Here is a 13186-nt window from a genome sequence, read left to right as displayed (position 1 = left end):
AGGCCCTTGGAAACTTCAAAAATAAAACAAAGGGTAGGTTAACTGACCTTGCCTCATGAAGGCAGAAACAAGAGTATAGTCATTTTATCAACATTTCAAAAACCAAGAGTGGATGACAAAAGAGGATTTGGAATGATGCGACATCTCAGGTAACAAAAAAATTCCATTCTCCAGAGTCTTCCATTCCCAACCATTCTGGATAATTGTTTTTTTCCTATATACTTATGCATTTGCTACGTATTTTGACTATAGTCCAGGCTGCTTTCTGGAATGCCAACTGTTGGGCAGGGTAAAATAACCAAATCCCATAGGATCTCAGAGACAGAAAACTGTAAAGCTAACATGCAAAAGACTGTAGTCGAAGGAGAAACCATTTATGCCAAATTTGAGGGGGGAAAAAAGCAATCTGATTAACAGTGCAGCAGAATGGATCTAGAAGTAGCCAATGGGGCTGCAAATGAAGCAATGGCTGCAGAGACAAGAGAGGAAGGAAAAAGGGCAGTGCTTTGTATTTGACAGCAGATTCAAAGGTAAATGATCCAGTTCTCCAAAACTACATGCACAGTCCTTGGGCACAGGTCTCAGCAGTTGCTTCTATAAACCTGTTTTGTCCTGGTTGCCTGCTTCAGTAAAACCACATGGCTGCTGATGGCAGCTGGGAAAGTGAACCCTTGTGTCATGAGACCCTCCCCAGTATAATCTAACATGCTCCTGTCTCATTGGTTGGCCCCTTCCCCTAATCAAGGGACAGTCCTTAATTATTTAGGGACTAGGTCCTCCTATTTACAAAGGGAGAAAAAGACGGCTGTACCACCTTTGACTTTACCATGAGATTGGCTAGTTTATCGCATCTGTTCTTGGGAGTCATTTCTACAATTGTGGAGCAGTGAAGGTGATCAGTGTGTCCCACAGCCATCAAAGAGCAGTTGTGTATTTTTCCTTCCCAGGGATTGGCTAAATCTTCACGGAGTCTCTGCGAGGCTATATGCTGTGAAGCTTAAGAGCTGTCTGCTGTTGGAGTCACCAAGGCATTGCTGAGTGCTCCTTAGGACCTCAGTCCTTTTCAGCATTAGTGGCCCTTTAGACTCTGAAGTCATGGGTAAGGAAGCTCCAGGCAGGCTAGTGCTGAGGCTGCCTCTGAATGCTGCACAGCATAGGGAGTCCTCTCTGAAGTGTATGGAGGAAGGAGAACTCACCTGGGGCTACAATGATCAGAAAAGGCTTCCCAGAATATGTGGGGCTTGGGCTGGGCTTTGAAAGGCAGGCTTTCATGCTGGAACAGCTACTGTCTGACTTTGATGATGCCAGTCCCCAGTGCCCAAAGCTCCCCCTCCCGAACAGCTAGCCTCTGAGCAGTGGCCAGCAGGCATCGCCAGCAGGCTCACTGTCTGAGGCCAGAGGGTTTCCTTGAACTGAATGGTCCAGATAGCGGTCCCAGATACCTACTTCACTGGGTTCCAGGAAGAACCCTTGGCGCATCACATTCCTGAGCAGAGTTTCCATCTGTCGAGTACAGTTGTACAATGAAGGATGCTTTCATTTCAAAGAACTGAGGGCCACAGGTTTGTGACCGTATAAGCCTAGACCCCCAGGGAAAAAGTGAGGGTTTGGGAAATTGTGAGGTTCTTGTGGAAATTCAAGCCTACTTCCAATGGCTAAAAGGCACCAATGAGTATAATGCAAGCAAGAGACATTGGTTCAAACATCTAATTGGAATTAACAGAAGAAGTGTGCAGAGGCCCCTAATGAATGGATATGCTAACTGGTCTTCTTTGCTAGCCCCTTGGGCTTTGGCTGTGACACAGTCTAGCCTATTAGATATCTGCTCTGTAATAGCTGCTGAACGCTGGGGCCCTTTATTGCCATGGTAACATTGATGTCTGGAATCTAGCTGAGCCCCGGATCTCTTAATTTACTACTCAAGCGGCTACAATTCTTTGGTTTTATTATTCTTCATGCCCTGGGTGCCAGAGTGGCAGTGAATCATGCTTATTCATCCTCTGCACCAACCACAGTGTCTTTGAACAAGTCAGGGTGCCTCTTGCTGTGTGTGATGAGCAGATTATTAAGCTAGAGCCTATTTCTGCCATAGCTAGACTGGTGCCTCTCAGAAAATCAATGCACCTCTCTGATCACTTGCTTACTTGCTGTAGCCAATGGCTTTCAGCAAGCTGAGTGATGACAATGCAATGGGCTTGCAGAAGCCCAGACTTCCAGAAGATTTGTGGTCACTTGGTGAGCAGGGAGGAGCAGAGCAATACAGGTGGGTCAGGACCAACTGAAGGAATGGAACTTGGAGACACAAACCATCAAAAGGGAGCAGTTGGAGGGGGAGAAGAAGCAATGTGTAGAGGGTCCTGGCTGGGCATTATAGTGTTAGAAGTTTCAGTCCCTCTCGGGTAAAGGGGTTGGGCCTATGCAGAAAAGGAGCTCCCTTCTGAGTGATTTCAGAGGAAGGAAATAGGAAATAGCCCCCAAAGGCTAGAAAGTGCAAGAGCAGTGGATTTCATCTTATATTTTAAAAGACCTTAGTTAAAAAAACTGGTCACAGAAACCAGTTGCCTCTGAAAGTAAGGAAGCAACTCGTCACTGGAGGTGCCCAAACTTTGGTGTCTCAGTATAGAGATGTTCTAAGCACCAACTGCCAGGTATGAACAGTAGGATGGAGGGCTTTGCTAGATGGCATTTTAAGACTCTTCTAACTTTGAAATCTTGTGTGTCTATATATGATGCTGTTTAATTTAGCAAGACATATGCTTAACTAGGATGCTACTTTATATGTACATGTGCTTGCTTCAACAGCACACATGCTAAAATTGGGAAGATACTATATTTGTGTGTGTCTGTGTCTGTCTTCAGTCATAGATGAAACTTTGCAGCAGGTGCAGAGAGCTTTTCCTGACACCCCTGTCACTAAGAAATGGGTAACCTGAAACTAAATGTAACTTTAACAATGAAGCAAAATTACAAATGATGCTTGCTAGCAGGAAAGAGTCCTTCTAGTTATTGGGTTGTATAGTTTTGTTTTCTTTGTTTTGGTTTGGTTTGGTTTTTCATTACACTGCAGATTTTGGCTGGGCATTCTCATGAAAGAATTGGCAAACTAGAGAGAAAATGTTGGCTACACAAATTTGGAGCACCTTTACAAGGCTTTTTCCCCCTGTTTATTGGGAATGGAGGGTGTAGAGTGGGAGTGAGAGCTCTTATTGAGTTAACTACATTCTAAGAGGTAGCATTTTTCCCTGTGACACTCTTTCCAGAGAGCTATAAACCTAAAGACAGTCAATCAAGTGTGCTAAGTACAGAAGGGGCTGTTAGGCAGCATTGGTCTTTTCCAACAACAGCTGCAAACCTGTTTATTATCAGCAGCAGCATTTCCTCACACAAAAGACAGTGATATTAATCCAACCTGAACCCACTCTGGATTCAGCAAGCACCAGTCAGAAATCAGAATGGCTCCCAGCTGCCTCTTAAATCAAAGTCAAATTCATAAGCAAGAGCTTAAGGTCGCTCCATCAATGGCTCCTTTCAGTTATTCACTTGCTGAAAGGCCATGGAATACAAATTGATTTCTCTGCTGCATCAGCTCCCTGCCTTGAAAGATGATAAGTCTGGTGTCCCTGCTTCTTCAGTCTCAGCAATTCTGTAGACTTGGAATTCCTCAGAAGAAAATCGTGAGAAAATTCTGAAGTCAGGTGGAATTATTGCTTATTAGGGAGTATAGCATAGTATTTAAAAGTGTGGACTCAATAATCAGAACTGGGTTTGAATCCAGTTCCAACTCTTAATAACTCTGTGACCTTGGGAAAACTACTTCACTTCTCTGAGCCTCAGTTTTCCCATCTGTAAGATCACTGGATTGATATAAGGATCAAATGACCTAATTTATGTAAAAGGTTTGGCCTAGTTCACTCAATAAAGGTGATTATTATTATAATCATCATTATTATTATGTGTCTTAGGTGGGTGTTGTTAGTAAAGTAACTCCCAACATTACATGACTTTGTCAAGACAGTAATCAAATCTTAATCCAGTAGCATGGGCAGGGGAGGGGGAAGGAGGTTGGGTAGAGAGGGAAGACACTTGCTCTTCTGACAATTATTCAATGTTGAAAAGGGAACAATGATGTCTGGGTCCACCCCCACTAGGAATTCTTTCCAGAAACATAGGTGAAGATTTTCCTACCCTCACCTTGGAGAAAAACAAACAAAAATACCTTGCCCTTTCTCACGGGCTCTTTCTCACAAGGCCAATACCTGAGTGTTAAAGAGAACAAGCCCCCTTTGACTGGAGGCAACACCCCCATCTGGCCTACTAATGTCTCTCATGCTAAGTATTTGGGGCCAGTTGGGGAAGCGAGGGATGAGGCGGTGAGGGATATTTGGGGGTGAAGTGGGAGGGGAAAGGTGAAGGTGGACATGCTAAGCTTGGAATGGGGCTATATTTTGGAGGTAGATAAACCCTTTGAGGGCCCTCAATCACATCACACCATGTGGCTCCAACTTCAGCACACCAAAGAATTACCATGAGAGTTTGTTAAACATACACTTTCTTGGGTCCCATCTCCAGAGTCTGATTGAATAGGTCCAGGATGGAACCCAGGAATGTGCATCTTTAACAGGTGACTCTGATGCAGGGGGTTACTTGGACCACATTTTGAAAACACTGCCTTAATTAACCATGCTTTCCTTAGTTTATCATTAGAGCAAGTACCCAACAGGATAAGCAAAGAAAGGCATTAGTAGCGTAGAACACAGACTTTGGAATCAGAGTCAAGTCCTCACTCCGCCATTTAATAGCTCTACTCATGGTCCCTGGGCTCCTTGCTTGTCCATGCTTACTCCCCGCTCTTTCCATTCTCACCACCATTTCCATAATGGTATAAACTGAATTAAGTATTTGTCTATTCTCTCTCTCTTGGCAGCAAAATCCTCCCTTTCTGGTTGATACCATTTCATCCCTACCCCCTTCCTGCACATATGCATTTATCTTATTGGAGTCATTTTATCTCTGCCTCCAACATCATCCCTCCCAAAGTCCCCTTTCATGAATTAGTCACCAATTCTCTTCTCTAAACATGGTTATGGTGAGGTTTACATTCTCTGTTCTACCTGATCAGAGGTGCAGTATTGGTTGCCCTGTTTGGGGTTTTCCAACTTTATAACCCTTGTAGAAACTTCAATGCAAGTATACAAATTCAGGGGCTAAACACTCAACAAAACTTAACTCCTGACACTGTTGTAATAGCAAGCACACCTAGCACCAGATCTTTGTTTCAAAATAACATCCCCCATTAAAGTAACCAGAGCTCTTTGAGGGAATGGTTTATTCCAGGGCTGGGGCAGGGAAAATCCTAAATGAGCTAGAAAAGAAGACTATGCTCAGACATGTCAAAAGGGCACAAAGTCTATCTTGAAGAGGATCCCATTGGCCAAGATATAAGCATAAAAATAATAACAATGAGAATGAATTTTAACACATTAAACTAAAAAAGAGAATCTATGAGTCTGTGGTGATAATTAAAAAGGAAGAAGGGAAGGGAAACTCTTCTTAACAGAAGAATGCCGGAAAAATTCTAATAAAATTAGAAAATTTCCTCTTGCAACTACCAGCTTAATAAATAATATAGACAAAGATCATCAATGGATGTTAAAACTGTTGGCGAAGTTGTAGGGGAGCAAGATATTCAGGCAGTCTCCAAGTATTACCCCATAGATTATACATGAATTTTAAAAAAAGGTACCTTCATAATGAAGAATTCTAGCAGAAACTGCCTTAACTAAATGATCAAATTTAGCATCACCAACATCACCAGCAATGGGGCAATGGCATATGTGCCTCCTGTTGTGATTAAAAGGGAAATAAACAGCAATTACTTCTGTAGTATTCTTTCCAAAATATTTAATCTGAATCTAACTCCCAGGAGACAATCACACAAATCCAGATTGTATGCAAGTCAACTGACCTGCCAATCTTCAAAAAATAGCAATATCATGGAGAAAAATAGCCAAAAGTACTGGTCTAGAATCTATATTAAAAGAGACTAAAAAGAAAAGACAATCAATTTCTTGATTGGGTCCTACATCAATGCAAACAGCTAGGATGTTTTGGAGGTAATTTGAGAGCTTTTAATATGGACTCAATGTTGGATAATGTTATCCTGTCAATGTTAAATTTCTTGGGTGTGATAATGGTATTATGATTATGCAAAAGAATGAGAGAATATTCTTGTTCATAGGAGAAACATACTGAAGTATTTAGATGTGAAGTGGCATGGTAGCTGCAATTTAGTTTCAAGCAGTGCAGCCAAATACATACAAAAACATACATACGTGTAATGTGTGCGTGTGTGTGGTGGGGGGGAGACGAAGAGTGGGAGGGAGGGGGAGAGGGAGAGAGGAAGAGAGTTAGAGGGGGAGAGGGGGAGAGAGAGAGAGAGGAAAAGAGGGAGAGAGAGGGAGGAGAGAGCACAAAGGTTGTAAAATATTTAAAATTTTTAGGTGAAAGGTATGTTGGTATTCATTATAAAATACTTTCAATTGTTTTGTAGGTTTAACATCGTTCCAAATGAAATGTTGGCGAAGAGATCATAAATCTTCCCTCCAGCTCTATCACAGATTTGCCTTCTCATATCCTAATAATGCCCTGACCTCAGTTCTTACGCTCCTTAAATACCCTATCCCATAGCAACAGGATTTGGAGTCAGAGAGACATGAAATCTGGGAAAGCTTCATTGAGACAATTACATCTGAGCCTGGTATCCAGGGATGAGGAAGGATTTCCCCAAGCAGAGATGGGAGGGAAAGAACTTTCCAGAAAGAGGCACCAACTTGAGTGAAAGCTCGAAGAGTATCGAGTAGAGGTTCTGAACTTTGGTGTGCACAGTCACCTGAGGAGTTTGTTAATTATGCAGCTCACCCAATCCCAACTCCGAAGTTCTGGTTCTGAGGGTCTAAAGAAGGGCCCTAAAATTTGCAGGTTTAATAAGCACTAACATGAATATGATGCAGGGGTCTGAGGACCATGATTTGGGAAACACTGACACAGACAGTTGCCTATTTCACATACACAGAGAACTGGCACTGCTTCTCTCTTGTTCAACTGAATCTCATAGGTAGGTTATCACAAGGGCTGACATAAACTTTCAGAGTAAAGCCCTCTGTATTAGTCCTCTCAGATCATGGTGACTGCATGTCCAATACTCTGCAGCAAACTTGCTAAGGAAGCAGGACATCATAAAAAAGAAGAGAACAAGAAGCTGATACCTAGAGCCTTGGAATCTGGTGGTTTTCCAGGCAATGCATATCCTCACCATAATCTTTCTTTTCTCAAGGCATCCTAAATGAAAGGATTAAATTAATGCAGCCTCTATGAGTTTCCCAGTTCTTAAAGAACTCCTAATGCCCACACTGCAAAGGAATGTATCTCTAGGGCAAGTTGCTGCCTACCTGAGGATCTGGAAGGACAGAAATAAGCTGATTGTTTCCTTGTCTCTTTAAACAGCCACACAAGCCCAAGAAAGGAAACCCTGAGCTCACTTTCTCCAGACTCTCCCTTCCTTCCACATGCCTATCTTCCAAATGCCTCACTTTCCTATCTCCAGTCCTCCTTGCTTGGTTTAGGCTAGTGGAAATCCCAATTTATGTAATCCTTTCTTTAAAAAATGCAATTTTATTGAGATATATTCACACTCCATACAATCCATCTGAAGTATACCATCAATGGCACCAGTATCATCACATAGTTTTGCAATCATCATCCCAATCAATTTTAGAACATTTCCATTACTCCAAAAAGAATAATAAGATAAAATGAAAATATAAAGGAAAACCCAAACTATCCCACACCCCTTTCCCCCCTTATTATTGACTCCTAGCATTAGTGTGGTACATTTGTTACTGTTGATAAAAGAATATTGAGATTACTGTTAATTATAGTCCATAGTTTTCAATAGGTACATTTTCCCCAAATACCCATTTATTAATGCCCTGTAATAGTGTTGTACATTTGTTCTAGTCCATAAGAAAACTGTTTAACATCTGTACTGTATTTGTATTGAAGATTCCCTGAGTTATACATTCCCACATTTTCACCTTTAGCTTTCCTTCTGGTGACATACATGACTCTAAACTACCCGTTTCAACCAGATTTACTCAAAATTCAGCACTATTTATCATACTTACAATAATGAGTGTGTAGTCGTTTTTTGAACTGTTTTCTTTCCATCACCTCTGGCTCCAACTCAAGCAGGACCCAGCTTGGTAAATCTATGTTCAAAAATGAAGAAATTAAACAATCATCCTCTGTCCAGACAAGAACAACAGATGCTGGAGGGGATTAGGGGAGGGACAGGAGAAGGTTATGGGAGGCCATTTTCACTGCTCAAAACTCTGTCAGGAGAACCAGCCATCTGTCTAGACTCCAAAGAGGAAGACTACTGACTGTGATCCCAAGACACCTACCCATCACAGATTTTGGTGCAGGGAGATGAAAGAAAAAGTTGCGGTCTAGTTAGACTCTGGGACTCCCTGTCCCCACCTCTGCAGTACAGCAGTCCTTAACCCACCCAAATGATCCTTCCACCCTGACTTTTTGGAAGGAAGCATAACATGGTTTGGCATTGACTTGACTCTCTCCTTAGCCCCCTGAGATTCTGTCTTTTGGGTAGGACAACCAGAAGGTGCCAAAAATAAGAATCCTCATACTTACGTTCCTACTCTCCTTTACCTTGTCAAAAACAGGGCACTATCCTCTGAATTCACCAAGTATCCAAGACGGAAAAGAATCCTAGCTCTAGTGCTGCTATAAATGCACCACTAGTGTGATCTTGAACTAGAGTCACTTAACTTCTCTGGGCCTCAGTTTCCTCAAAGGGCTGTTGTGAGGATGGCAAGCAATTACTGTGGTGAACGTGCTAGATAAATCGTCAGACCTTCTGAAAGAACAGTCCTCTGAGGGAAACATGATGAGCGGGAATGGCCTCACTGCTCCATGGCCTCTTTTTTCTCTCCCCAGTCCCATGCTGGCAGCTATTGCTCCAGCTTCAGTGAAGAGAGAGAACAATTGTCTAAGATCCCAAAATCATTAGAGATAAAAAGAGTTTGGTGAAAATGAAACCAAAAGACCTACATGAACAAAAGGGATAGTTAGGACTACTGAGATTAGAAATATCTACTGAAACCTCTTCATATAATTAATCTGGGAGTTAGAAATATATATAAAAAGTCATTTTGGCACCCAGGGGAGTGAATCTCCCTGGCAATGTGGAATATGACTACTGGGGAGGAATGCAGACCTGGTATCGTGGGATGGGGAACATCTTCTTGACCAAAAGGGGGATGTGAAAGGAAATGAAATAAGCTTCAGTGGCAGAGAGATTCCAAAAGGAGCCAAGAGGTCACTCTGGTGGGCACTCTTATGCACACTTTAGACAACCCGTTTTAGGTTCTAAAGATTTGGGGTAGCTGGTGGTGGATACCTGAAACTATCAAACTACAACCCAGAACCCATGAATCTCGAAGACAATTGTATAAAAATGTAGCTTATGAGGGGTGAAAATAGGATTGGGAAAGCCATAAGGACCACACTCCCCTTTGTTTAGTTTATGGATGGATGAGTAGAAAAATAGGGGAAGGAAACAAACAAACAAACAGACAAAGGTACCCAGTGTTCTTTTTTACTTCAATTGCTCTTTTTCACTTTAATTATTATTCTTGTTATTTTTATGTGTGTGCTAATGAAGGTGTCAGGGATTGATTTAGGTGATGAATGTACAACTATGTAACGGTACTGTGAACAATCGAATGTACTGTTTGTTTTGTATGAATGCGTGGTATGTGAATATAGAGCAATAAAATGAAGATTAAAAAAAATGTCGTCTTGGGACCCCACCGTTGTACAGCCCCTTAACTACCATCCAGGTGGCCCAGCAGGAATATAGGAAGCCTAGTGTCATTTGATGTAGCATTTGTCAACTAGCTACCAAAGAGAAAAAGCCAGCTGATTATTTATGACTTGTCTAAGGTGCTACAACTGCTATGTCCTCTGAGAATTCCTGTCCATCAATATGAATCTGCCTGGCAAAAGGCCAACTATTGCAAGAACCATAACCATGGGACAACAGCATGAATTAGAAAATGGGATGATAGATTAAAGTCTTCCATTAATGTAGGAGACAAAAGGAAAGACCATTAATCAGATACTTCAAACCTCTTCTCTGCCTAATGGGACACCCAAACCATCCAACTTGAAAAGTGAGGTGAGGGCCTCGGGCTCTGGGCACGATGTACGGGAGGCTGGAGTCAGGTCATTGCGGTAGATTTACCTCGGTACTCAGCGGAGTGGGCCACCGCGCCGGGGAGGCGAGGCGTGGCAGGGCTCGGGTTACCAGGGTCCCTCAGCTCCGCGAATCCCGCCGGGCCTGCCGTTGAGTGTAGAGGCCCGGGCCTGAGGCAGTGCAGGCCGAGGTTCTGGGGTGAATGTGGCCCCCAGGGGTCAGCGGCCCCATTAGGGGAAAGAAAGAATTTAAACCTTCTCTCAGAATTGTATGGCAGAACTAAAGAAGACGACAACCAAGGGTCACCTGAAATTGTGATTGGCTCTCTAGTAATTCCAGGACAAAGTTAGAGATCACGACTCAAGCATAAGTTTTCCTAAGACCACTACAAAGATGTTTGATATAAAGGCTTGGGCTGAGCATGTTGTGGAATGGGCTGCAAAGGACCCATATGGCTTCCTTACAACTGATTTTGGCCCTTACTCCATTGTTCCTAGCAAGTGCTGTACTATCCTGGAAACTGGCCAAGATGATTGAGGCCAGGGAAAAGGAGCAGAAGAAGAAACAAAAACGTCAGAAAAATATTACAAAAGCCAAATGACTAAAAAAGGATTGAAGAAAAGAACAGGCTCTGAAACCAGAGGAAAATTATTTGGAAAATTATGCAGCTTTGGAGAAGGACTCAACTAAGGTTTCTTCTTTGGGTTTTGTGACCGTATTATATAGTAACAAAGTCTGACTATATGGAAGAATCATGTTAGTTATGACCCCAGTACTGTAGTACCTTTTACGCTTGGATATAGAAATATGTTGGTATCTGTGACAGTTATTGGGTAAATTGGCATTTATTCTACAAAATCTTTATAACTGATCATTTATTAGGCTATCTACTGAAATAAAAATATCCTATGGTGAAAAAAATGACTTTAGATTATGAACTTTATTCAAATAACAGCTTAAATTCAGGTCCTGTTCTGGACAAAGAAAGTAAAAGTGAGAATTGTCCTCTTTAAGATGAAAAGTATGTTTGGGCTTAAAAAAGTTTATTAATCACATCCTTTGTCATTATTGCTTATTTCATGCAATATAATCATTTCTGGTTTCCTCAAAGCAAATATTAATCATTTAATTCTTTATTTTCTGTATGGTTTGTGTGATTTTTAGCCTTTACACTGGTAATATAAATATCAGACATTCTGCATTTTTTAAACCTAATTTTATAAAGAGTTCTCTTGACTAGTAGAATACTGCCTGCTGGATATAACATTTTTTTTATTTACGAGCACGGCCATTTTTTTAGACATGACTTGTGTAGAATAAAATTATAATTTAAAGCTTGCAGTACAAATGCCAAACATTTTAGTACCTTGAAACCTCTTTATTTTTGCTTGCGCTAAGTAGAAATGTGAAATAGTTAATATTCTTATCAGGTAATTTGATTACAATATACTACTTTTTTTTATCTTCATTTTATTGAGATATATTCATATAACACGCAGTCATACAAAACAAATCGTACTTTCGATTGTTCACAGTACCATTACATAGTTGTACATTCATCACCCAAATCAATCCCTGACACCTTCATTAGCACACACACAAGAATAACAAGAATAATAATTAGAGTGAAAAAGAGCAATTGAAGTAAAAAAGAACACTGGGTACCTTTGTCTGTTTGTTTCCTTCCCCTATTTTTCTACTCATCCATCCATAAACTAGACAAAGTGGAGTGTGGTCCTTATGGCTTTCCCAATCCCATTGTCACCCCTCATAAGCTACATTTTTATACAACTGTCTTCGAGATTCATGGGTTCTGGGTTGTAGTTTGATAGTTTCAGGTATCCACCACCAGCTACCCCAATTCTTTAGAACCTAAAAAGGGTTGTCTAAAGTGTGCATAAGAGTGCCCACCAGAGTGACCTCTCGGCTCCTTTTGGATTCTCTCTGCCACTGAAGCTTATTTCATTTCCTTTCACATCCCCCTTTTGGTCAAGAAGATGTACTCCGTCCCACGATGTCAGGTCTACATTCCTCCCCGGGAGTCATATTCCACGTTGCCAGGGAGATTCACTCCCCTGGGTGTCTGATCCCATGTAGGGGGGAGGGCAGTGATTTCACCTTTCAAGTTGGCTTAGCTAGAGAGACAGGGCCACATCTGAGCAACAAAGAGGCATTCGGGAGGAGGCTCTTAGGCACAACCATAGGGAGGCCTAGCCTCTCCTTTGCAGCAACCGTCTTCCCAAGGGTAAAACCTGTGGTAGAGGGCTCAATCCATCAAACCACCAGTCCCCTATGTCTGTGGTCATGTTAGCAACCATGGAGGTGGGGTAGGCGAATACCCCTGCATTCTCCACAGGCTCCTCAAGGGGGCACTGCATCTTTTTTTTTTTTCCTTGTTTTTTTTTTTTTTTTTAACTTTCCCTTCTTTTTTAAATCAACTGTATGAAAAAAAAGTTAAAAGGAAAACAAACATACAATAAAAGAACATTTTAAAGAGACCATAACAAGGGAGTAAGAAAAAGACAACTAACCTAAGATAACTGCTTAACTTCCAACATGTTCCTACTTTACCCCAAGAAAGTTACCTAATATAGCAACATTTCTGTGAACTTGCTCCTACTATATCCATCAGAAATTAACAGACCATAGTCATTCCTGGGCATCCCCAGAACGTTAAATAGCCTATCTGTTCTTCTTGGATTATTGTTCCCCCTTCCTTAATTGCTCTCTATTGCTAGTTCCCCTACATTCTACATTATAAGCCATTTGTTTTATATTTTTCAAAGTTCACATTAGTGGTAGCATATAATATTTCTCTTTTTGTGCCTGGCTTATTTGCTTAGCATTATGTCTTCAAGGTTCATCCATGTTGTCATATGTTTCACCAGATCGTTCTTTCTTACTGCCGCG

General features: G+C 41.5%; 1 pseudogene; it reads left to right on the top strand.

The window, feature by feature from the left end:
• The first annotated feature begins 10669 nt into the window (after positions 1-10669).
• LOC119522013 lies at positions 10670-10892 on the top strand (annotated as a pseudogene).
• The last annotated feature ends 2294 nt before the right edge of the window (positions 10893-13186 follow it).

The sequence above is a fragment of the Choloepus didactylus genome, chromosome X (genome assembly GCF_015220235.1).
Source record: "Choloepus didactylus isolate mChoDid1 chromosome X, mChoDid1.pri, whole genome shotgun sequence".
Classification (NCBI taxonomy): domain Eukaryota; kingdom Metazoa; phylum Chordata; class Mammalia; order Pilosa; family Megalonychidae; genus Choloepus; species Choloepus didactylus.
This window is presented reverse-complemented; position numbering and strand designations above follow the sequence as displayed.